The sequence below is a fragment of the Madurella fahalii genome (genome assembly GCF_045866475.1).
Source record: "Madurella fahalii IFM 68171 DNA, scaffold_1, whole genome shotgun sequence".
Taxonomy (NCBI): domain Eukaryota; kingdom Fungi; phylum Ascomycota; class Sordariomycetes; order Sordariales; genus Madurella; species Madurella fahalii.
This window is the reverse complement of record NW_027263971.1, coordinates 10,224,263-10,234,799: the sequence shown is the minus strand read 5'-3', so window position 1 is coordinate 10,234,799 and position 10,537 is coordinate 10,224,263.

Here is a 10,537-nt window from a genome sequence, read left to right as displayed (position 1 = left end):
TGGTCTTTCGAAGTGCTGAGACCTCCGTACGCAGAAGAGCAACCTCATGTATTACAGCTATTGTACCTTTAGCTAATCGGTCCACAGCAGCTAATATAGGTGTTAAGGAGCTACTATGATGGTGTTACGTGGGATTTCAAAAATAAGATAAAATTCGCGCTATCTAAGAAAGCTCTAGGCAGAGTGCGCAGGAGCTGTCAAAAGGATCATGTGCCAAAGGATCAGGATCACAGGATCTAGTGTGGGAGCCAAGCCCATGTACTCTATTGAGCTAAGGAAGACTGGCAGCTAACTGCGCCACGGTACGAACGTCATCCTGTACGCGTATCTCGTCTATAAAAGGAGCAAACTCTCCAGCAAAGATAGACGAACAGAACAGAACGAGGGACAATAAACACAATCAACACAATCAAGACAAGACACATAAAAAATCCTGAACTGTCATTTCCCAAGATTCAGAGGTGCCGTGTTTCTGACAGGAGCACCGAAATATATGACAGGAAGTGGGCCAGTACCTACAGAAGGTTCTAGAATCTCAGAGGTCACAGGGACCCCAGGATCTGGGCTACCTGGCCCATCTGGACTCTCACCATGTAACAGATGGTTAGATATTGTGAGGATCAAGGATCCAAAGGTAGTAAGACCAGAGTGTCTGGGTACAAGCAGTGCACGCGCAACGTAGGAGCAGAATGCTCGTTAGGGGTCGAGTAGTAGTCTCATTGAACTCTGCCTCTCTCCTAAGCTCTGTCTCCCGCCCTCCTTCTTATACCCATAACAGTATCGCTAGGGCTTACTTCCCCGCTCTACTGCTTTATCGTCCTCCTTGCTAGTACGCTCCTTCGACGCTCATCTGACACGCTATTTATGCCATTCCAGCTTAGTACCGTTGTTGCTTCTGAGGCTCGCTTACACTGCAGCTCCGAGGCTTCCAGACCGCACCTCACGCTGGCCCCGCTCAGCCGGTCCTCACAGAGCCTCCCTCCTTCCGGGCTCCTGCCTTCAGGAGCCGCCCGGGCTATATGCTCCTATAAGCGGTCACCGCCCGAATTCCGGCTACCTTAGCCGTATGCGCGAGCTGCGTAGTTGCCCCTCCTGCATAGCGCCCAAGGCACCGATAACCGAAGAGTCGCCTGCACTACTGCATTTTCCCCAGCTCTTATACCTACTAGTCGTATAGGCATTTGCAGTCCTTGGAATTTACAGGTACGCTAACACTGCGGGTTGCAGGCGCAGGCGCGTCGGGATCGCCGTGTCGAGTCGTACGGTAGTTGATAGAATTGCCTATTATTGCCCTCCTACTGGGCTTAACAATAGTACATATATAACGTTAATGATTCAGAGGTAGGGGAAAGGGAACTTTTACTGAGGGAAGGAAGTTGGAGTTGGTGATATAGAAGGGTTACGCCTAGGTTGTATAGTCGTAGCGTAGAGGTAGCTCTGTCTAGGCTCCTAGTAGTTATCTTCGATTTACTATCTCGCTATCCTTTTTATACCGAATTTTACTTCGTCCTAGGAAAAGTGGGCCCAGCCCTGGCCTTAGATATAAATAGGCCTTCCCTCCTACCAATTCCTTTCCTCTTTTCTTCTTTACGGTCTTATACTCGTAGATTATACCCTTCCTACTCCTCTATCTCCTTCCTTCTTACCCGTACCTGTTATACTCCTTTGTTGCTTATACTGTGTATTTGTAGGTTGGTCTGCTGACTTGTTGGTAGGTTATAGTAGCCGTTACCGCGCTCGCTGTACTACTCTCGCTCTACTACTCTCGCTCCGCTCTCTACGCCCCTTCCGCTTAGTCCGCTATATCAGATAAACGCCCTATATATAATGCCCTCGCTACTACTATAGGGGGTTTACACGTACTAACCTCATCTTAGGCCGAAGATAATAAAGAGCCTCCTAGCTCTTCTAAGAAGTCTAAGGTCGCCCTGGTATCCTATGGTTCCCTAGTAGGTTAGATCCTCCTTTTCTATACTCTCGCTACTTCTGACCTACTCCCTTAGGTCGAAGACAATACTCTCCTGTCCTCCCCAGTCGCTGCTAGCACCCCCAAAGCTTATAACAAGTTTATCGAGTGTGCCCGCCGTATTATCCTATAAGTATCCTTCCCCTTGCCGCTAGCTCCCCGCTGATTATATGCAGCTACTGTACGTGCCTCCGCTATATACTAAAGAAGGGTCCCTCTACTAGTTATAAGAATTAGAGGAACTCTGGTACCCACTGCTCCTACTACGCGTCCTACAATTATATATACCTACCGGTAGGTCCTCCCTCCTTAGCTTGCGCTACTCCTATAGCACTTGGTAGCAGCGTCTGATCCTTCTAGGTTCCTTCTAATACTCTAACTACTATAGTTCGCTTCGTAGAGACCTTCGATTATATAGAGTTCCCTAAGCCTAGTGAGTCTATAAGTTCTCCTTTCTACTTCCTCGCTATATATTCCCTATATTAATAGTACTTTCCTATCTAGACTAATGCTCTTACGATCGAGGTCTAGGAGGCTAGTAATACCGCCCTACACACACTCAAGGATTTCGCTGCTCCCGTACCCCGTTCCTCCAATCTCGCTACCTACCGTACTAGCGCTAAACGCGTTGGTTGTACACTGCGCCTCCGCCGCTTTAGTAGGGTTACTGAGGGCCCGTTACTCGCCTCCCTTAGTAGTACTGGTCGCTCGTCTGCATCTTCAGGCGCTGCTCCTAAGCTCCCTCTACTGCTAGAAGTACAGACCACAGTTCTGACCAACATCTAGAAATACTTAGGCGATATAGAGGAGCTGCTTTCGTACATTGCTGATCATCTTACCCCTATAGAGGAGGAGGATACTGAGGTTGAGAGTAAGGAGGAGTAGTTGGAGTACTGCTAATATATAGCTTTTCGTAGGTTTTTTAATGCCTTTTAGACAAATCGAAGCTTTTTCCCTCGCCCTAGTATGCCCTTACATACTTATACCCTATATCACCTCTACACCTTCGCTAGTTCTACCTCGTATGCCCTTAACAGTGGTCTATTATCTAGATGCTCCCTGGATTCCCAGGTATTATCCTTAGGCAGATACCCTTTCCATTTAATCAGGAACTGCCTATTCCTCGCTAGGCCCCTATAGTCGATAATAGCTTCTACCTCGTAATATTATTCCTCTAGCTCGATATCGACTCTTTTATATTACTCTCGAGTTTATTCCTTACTGCCCTTAAATAGTTCGAGCAGGGTAATTGGGAAGACTCGATAAATGTGGTAATGCTGTAGCAGGTCCAGTTCATATACTATCTTCCTATCGCTAACAATCTTAAGGATCTTAAAGCGCCCTAGATACTTATCTACGAGTTTGCTACTTGGGTGCTGCTACTTGAAGTGCTTCGTTGAGAGCTAGACCTATTGGCCAACCTCGAATACCTTGTCTTCCCGCTTATAATTATACTACTTCTTATAGTTCTTGTTAGTAGCGACGAGGATATCGTAGATCTTCCTATAGCTCGCTAATAGGCGTCTCGCTCGCTTATCTGTAGCGGAGACGGCGCTCTTGGGAATTACTATAGGGTCCGGGGGATCTCGAGGGTAGAACCTATAGAGAAGGAAGGCCAGGGTTGACTGTGTTGCTGTATAGTAGGAACTGTTATAGACGTACTCCGCTAGGCATAGATAATATACCTAATCTGCTTGATTATAGCTACAGAACGTATGTAAGTAGTACTCGAGTATTTAGTTCTGGCACTCCGTCTGCCTATCAGTCTACAGGTAATATACGGTACTTAGACGCCGCTTAATACCCAAGAGTTCGTACAAGGTCTTCTAGAAGGAGCTTGTAAACAGGCTACCACTATCGGATACGATGGACTAGGGAAGTCCGAAGGGCCGGTAGACTGTCAGGTGCAGGAGGGTGTCAGGTGCAGGCGGGGCACTGCCAGGGTCAGGAGCCTATAAATTACCGGCTTCGCCGGAAGTTTTGGAACGTTCAGAGTTCAACACTGTCACCTACCACCTCCTTAGAAGCGATAGCTGCGCAGACGCCGCTCCTTCAATGCGAATCATCCTTTCACTCTCCTTTTCTCACAGCAATCCCAATTTTCGATCTGACACGTTGAACTCTCTACCCTCAGGGCAGGAGACCGTCAGGAGATTCGCTTGAAGGAGCGCGCAGCTTACGAATAGCGACTTCTTAGCTTAGAAGCTATTACAGACGTTGCGCAGTCCCTGCATCCCTTTTACGCTTTCTGCCACCGCCAGCACTACGATCTTCGCTTCTTCGAAGCACCTTAGATGCAGCGACTACACCAGAGAACAAGAGAGCTTGGGAGCACCTTCGAAGATTCAGCCAGCCTACCGAGCATCAAGATGACGTTATTCGCAAAGTTCAGCTACCAAGCTACGCAGCTACCCCGCACGCGCTAGGACCACGCAAAAATGCAAGAGAAGAAAGATGATGTAATGTAAGAAGCAGTTCCTTCAATCGTCGAGTGACGTACTATTTAGTCAGGCCTGACTACTTTCTGTTTCGATTATCCAAGTGCTTGCAGTAGGGCAGTATACTGCCTATGATTAGCTTACGTCTAGGAGCTACGTTATTGCTGCTTGAGAGCCGCAAGAAGTCCTGTGCAGGAGGGAGCCCCTCTGCTAGGCAGGATTGAGTTCGCTGCTTGAGAGCTGCGAGAAATCCTTGAGAGCTGCAAGAAGTCCTATAGAGGGAGACCCTCTATTAGGCAAGATCTGCTGGGCCGTTGGGGTTACTCTAACGCTTAGGCGTAGCGCTTAAAAGGCGTTAAAAGGAGCAATCGGTCAACGAGCCCATTGGGTAAGCGTGAGCCCAGCGCTTACCGCCGTCAAGCAACCCTGGAGGAACGAGATAGGGGGCAGCGAGGGCAACCGGGAGCTCTGCTGTAGAGGAGCGTGGGCGCTACAAAAGAGCGTTTGGGTCCTGAGAGACAACGCGTGAGTAGGCCTGCTCTTAAGCAGTATCTCTGTTCGGTGGGCCTGTACGCGGGAGCTAGGAAGACGCAAGCACTTGCCTAGAAGGAACCTCTGCCGGGCCGTTAGGGTAGCTCTAGCGCTTGTCAGGCGCAGCGCTCGGAAGGCGTTATAAAGGAGCAATCGGTCAACGAGCCCATTGGGTAAGCGTGAGTCTAGCGCTTACCGCCGTCAGGCAGCTCGGGAGGTGCGAGATAAGGGGGTAGCAATACCCAGCCAGCCTGCGGCACGGGAAGGGCAGCGAGGGCAACTGGGAGCTCTGCTGTGGAGGAGCGTGGGCGCTGCAAAAGAGCGTTGGTCTTGTACGACAACGCGTGAGTAGGCCTGCTCTTAAGCAGTACCTCTGTTCGGTGGGCCTGTACGCGGGGGCCGGGAAGGCGTACTGCAAGCGCTTGCCTTGGAGGAACAGGATTGAAGGGACGAATTCCATTATAGAGTAGTATCACTACTTACGACGCGTCTAAGCAGCTTCAGCGCCCGCAACTGATTTCGCCAGCCAGCAATTCAAGGTACGGGTTCCAGGGGGAACCCTAGGGAGAGGGAGGTAGTCAGTCAGCTACCCGAGCATTCGATTCGGCCTTCGAGAGAGAGTCAGTCAGTCGATTCGATTCAGCCTTCGAGAGTCAGTCAGTTCGTTGCAGCTACGGTAACGCAGTCAAAAAGCACCTTTTACGCAGTTGCAGACAGCATCAGTCAATTCAATTCGGCCTTCGAGGGAGAGTCAGTCAGCTCGCTACAGTCAGCGATTCAGCCTTCGAGAGTCAGCCAGTTCGTTGCAGCTACAGTTACGCAGTCAAAAAGCACCTTTTACGCAGTTGCGGATGGCAGTCAGTCAGTTCGATTCGGCCTTCGAGGGAGAGTCAGTCAGCTCGCTGCAGTCAGCGATTCAGCCTTCGAGAGTCGGCCAGTTCGTTGCAGCTACAGTTACGCAGTCAAAAAGCACCTTTTACGCAGTTGCGGATGGCAGTCAGTCAGTTCGTTCGGCCTTCGAGGGAGAGTCAGTCAGCTCGCTGCAGTCAGCCAATTCGATTCAGCCTTCGAGAGATCAGTTCGTTGCAGCTACGATCGCGCAGTCAAGGAGCACCTGTTACGCAGCTAGCCAGTCGAAGAGAGCTCTGTACGGGTTCCAGGAGGAACCCAAGCAAGGGGGAGTACCTTGTCAGGTGCAGGAGGGTGTCAGGTGCAGGCGGGGCACTGCCAGGGTCAGGAGCCTATAAATTACCGGCTTCGCCGGAAGTTTTGGAACGTTCAGAGTTCAACACTGTCACCTACCACCTCCTTAGAAGCGATAGCTGCGCAGACGCCGCTCCTTCAATGCGAATCATCCTTTCACTCTCCTTTTCTCACAGCAATCCCCATTTTCGATCTGACATAGACATGGTCGAAGAACAGTTCTGCGAAGGCGCTTGCCGTAAGCGTCGTGATTGTTGCGATATAGAGAGTGTACTTCGTAAACTTGTCTACCACAACCAGGGCAGTGTTGTACGCCTTACCTATCCGAGGGTCAATCGAGGTTAGTAGGCCTATAATGAAGTCCACTATAATCGTCTGCCACGGTCCGTCGGGTACCGGCAGCGCTGCAAGCAAGCTGTAAGGGCGGTGCGTACGCAGCTTCGTACGTTGGCAGGTCATACAGTTGCCGTTGACGTACGCCACTACGTCCTCTCTTATAGACAGCTAAAAGTAGTTGCGCCCTAGGCGCTCCTGCGTCTTCCTAAAGCCTCTATAGCCTGCAGTTGGTACGTCATAATAGCTTTCAATCAGCTCGTGCCTAAAGGAGGGGGGAATATATACTCTACCTTGGTAACAGACGAGCCCGTCCTCTCCTTTTCTCTACGAGCCTTCGCTACTACTACACCGCTTCCTCCGAGTGTCCGACTGAAGTCATTGATCTTTCTATTGCTCTTCAAGCAACAACTCTTCTAAAGAGAGCTACCCTCCTTTCGCCTAGGTCCTATGATCTCCGTTTTTAGCACCAGAGGCGCCCACAATAGGCATACGGTAATTAGGCGCAGCTTCATTATAAGAGTCATTCCCTATACGACGGCAGAGGCCCCCGACGCCGAATACAGTATAATAACTATAATACGGTCCCTCGGGGGGGCTAGTACTAACGACATATATCTGCTTATAAATATTAGATATAACGCCCTCATCCTTATCTATAGAGCTACGGCTACACTTCTTGCCGTAGTCCCAGACCTTTTAGACGACTATATCGCTCTAGCCTTCTTAGCTTAGCAGCAACCTCTCAAACTCTTCTTTTTCTTCTTCAATAGCTTCTTCGTCTTCAACTGTCCTTATATGCAGTGGCAATACAGCTTCGGGATACAGTTGGAGCAGTCCTCGAACTACCGCGATAACAGGGCAAGGGCTAGGGTTCTCTTATTGCCCTCGTTCGACCCTGTCCTATAGGAGTTGAAGTAGCGGGTTCTCAGCGTTTTCATCTGCTTCTTCCTCTTCTATATAGTCTGGCCTACATAAGAGACCGTTAGCGGGGTTCTGAATACCAGAGCGGTACTTAATAACGAAGTTAAATGCAGTTAAGTCGTCGCTCTAATATAGCTATTGCTAGCTCGGTCTCTTCTTGGTCTTCCAGTACTCCAGGTTAAGATAGTCTGTTAAGACCATAATCGGGACTTAGGTATAGAGGAGGTACTGAGACCAAGTACGGAAGGCGTCGATAAGTATAAGTAGCTCCCTATCTCCGGTATCGTAACGCGTCTCTTCAGGTATAAGCCTCCTTGACCTAAAGGCGATTGGATGCCACCGATCCTCGTAGAGCTACGAGAGTATAGCTCCAATCGTATACTTCGAGGCATCTATCTCTATATAGATAGGTAGGGAGGAATCGAAATACTTGAGGATAGAGGCCTCGCTGAATTTACTTCTTAGTAGCTCGAACGCTTTAGCCGCCTCCTCTATAAGTATGAATAGGCGTTTCTAGTCGCCGCATAGGAGGTCTATTAGGGGGGCACAGATCTTCGAATAGTTTCTAATAAAACGACGGTAGAACCCTATAAATCCTAAGAAGAACTGGATATCGTATATACTGCGGAGGAGCGGCTACTGTATAACGGACTCGACGTAGGACGGCTCTATAGCAATCCCCTCGGGTAAGATTATATACCCTAGGAACTCGACTTCAGTGGTATAGAATTAGCACTTCTTGAGATTAGTATAGAGGTCGGCCTTTTCCAATCGATCGAGGACTTCTTTTATATACTGTTTATACGCTACTTTGTCGTTGCTATAGATTAGGATATCGTCCAAGTAGACGATATATATAACGTCTACCAGTCCAGATAATACTTAGTTGATATATATCTAGAAGGTCGCTAGAACGTTAGCTAACCCTATTAGTATTATATAGAACTCGTAGTAGCTGTATCGTATACGAAAGGTAGTTTTCTACTCGTTGCCCTTGCTGAGCCTGATACGATAGTACGTATCCTTTAAATCGATTTTAGTATAGATCTTAGCTGATGACAGGCGGTTAAAGATCTCTCTAATCAGTAGGATAGGTATATAGTTCTTGTATATTACTGTATTTAGTTCTCGGTAGTCGACGATAAGGCGTAATTCGTCTCCCTTCTTTAGGACAAATAGGATAGGGGTGCCTATAAGGCTTGTTGAGGGTTATATCCAGCCCTTCTCTATAGCGGCTCTAAGCCATTTGTATAGGGTCTCGAGCTCTATTGCCCCCAGTAGGTAAATCGGCCCCCAGGGTAGCTGTACGCTGTCTACGAGTTCGATACGATGCTTCGTCGTCGTCTAAGGGAAAGGCAAAATCCCAGACTTGTAGAACAGCTTCTTGTATACCCGGTAAGCCTCGGGGAGCTGCGGCTGCTCTAGCTCGTACGTTATGTTAGCGGGGTCCTCGCTAGAGGGGACAATAGCTGCAAGGGCGAATACAGATCCCGCCTACAGTTGCTTGGGCTCAATACGTAAGCCCATTCGTAACGCCTTAGGCAGGTACGTCTACGTCTTGCTTCGGAAGTCGATATCGGGGTTGGCTATCTCGAGCTAAGGCTAGCCGAGAATAACGACAAAGGGCTCGATATCTATGACTATAAGGTGCAGAAGGTATATCTGAGTTCTGCCTTTATAGTCGGTAGCACGTACGTAAAGGGGACATACTCCGTAAATTCGTATAGGTTTATTTCCGATGCCAACAAGCCCTATAGATGGCTCGAAGTATTCGAGGAGGGAGTGCTTAGCAAGGTAGCTATAGCTAATCAGATTGTAATCCGCTCCCGAGTCGAGTATTGTAGGTACCTTCTTCCAGCTCCTCTACAATCTGACTATAATATCGGATTCTATACGACGAGAGGTACCCCCCGCGTTGTTCTATCGCTCCGCCGCTACGGCCCTTGTATATTCTCGTAGAGGGGTCTGGTTGCTATTGCTGATAAGGCTGTCGTTAGGGCATCGGAGCGCTGTATGGCCTGCCTGGTCGTATCGTCTGTAGACCGCTTAGGGGCAATTGGTCGAGTAGTACCCGGGTTAGTTATAGGTATAGTAGCGTTGTTACTACTTGTCCGCCCTCTCCGGTACTAGGGGGTTGGACAGCCCCGATAGACAATTCCTGGCGATATAGCCCTCCTTTCTGTAGTTATAGCAGACAACATTGCGCCCTAGTCGCATTAGCGGGGCTTGAACGCTCCTATTACCTAGCTCGAGGGCGGTAGAGGGTCGTAGCCGGGAGCGGTAACCCGACGTTCCTTCCGCTCGCTAACTGTCTTCGATCCGCTAAGCGGTACTTACTAGCTGCTAGTACGTAGCTAGCAAGGTACTGTAGCAGGTGATTACTAGACGAATCTTCCTACGGAACTTCGGGAAGAGGCCGATTATCCGTTAACTTTCTTCTATCTAGTAGGGGAGGTCAGTAATAATAGTTGTATATCGATCTACGAATTCCATAACCGTTTCGTCGTTGCGCTGATATAGGTTATCAAGCTGTATAGCTGTAGAAAGGGCGTGCGTCTCCGGGTCCGAGAGCTGGCTACGAAGGAATTCGACAAGTTCTTCCTATATAACTAGGGTAAGGTCGAAGGCAGGGTCATTTTCCCTCTCGCTGATATAGTTGACCTAAGCGTTCTTTAGGGTCCCGCAGAGGTAGCTTACTATATATATAACGCGGTTGCTACTTAGAACGTTACTGATAAGGGCGAAGTTCGCTTTATAGTCGAAGAGGAAATTGCGAAGGGCAGTTGCGCTGGACCTATTATATATAGGATAGGTAAGTACCGGGGTCTTCCAAGTCACTCCTCCTAGTACGACTACTCCGAGCTGCTGGGGCGTTATACCTATAGGGCTTGCAAGAGTGGGGTTAGGGGGGGTTAAGAGAGTCTCCTGGAAAGGATATACCGTTAGGTGAGACAGAGGTTCGGGCTCCGGGATAGGTTGGTCTCGGAGGAGCAGCTCTAGCTCAGCTCTCTTATAGTACAGCGTTGCCTGTCTTCGAGCGATAGCGATCTCCTCGTTAAGTCGTTACTCTTCCTCTAGCAGTCGCTGCTGGCACTCAGGTAGCGGTGTACCCGGCTGCGCTATAGGGGAGCGGCTAGCGAGC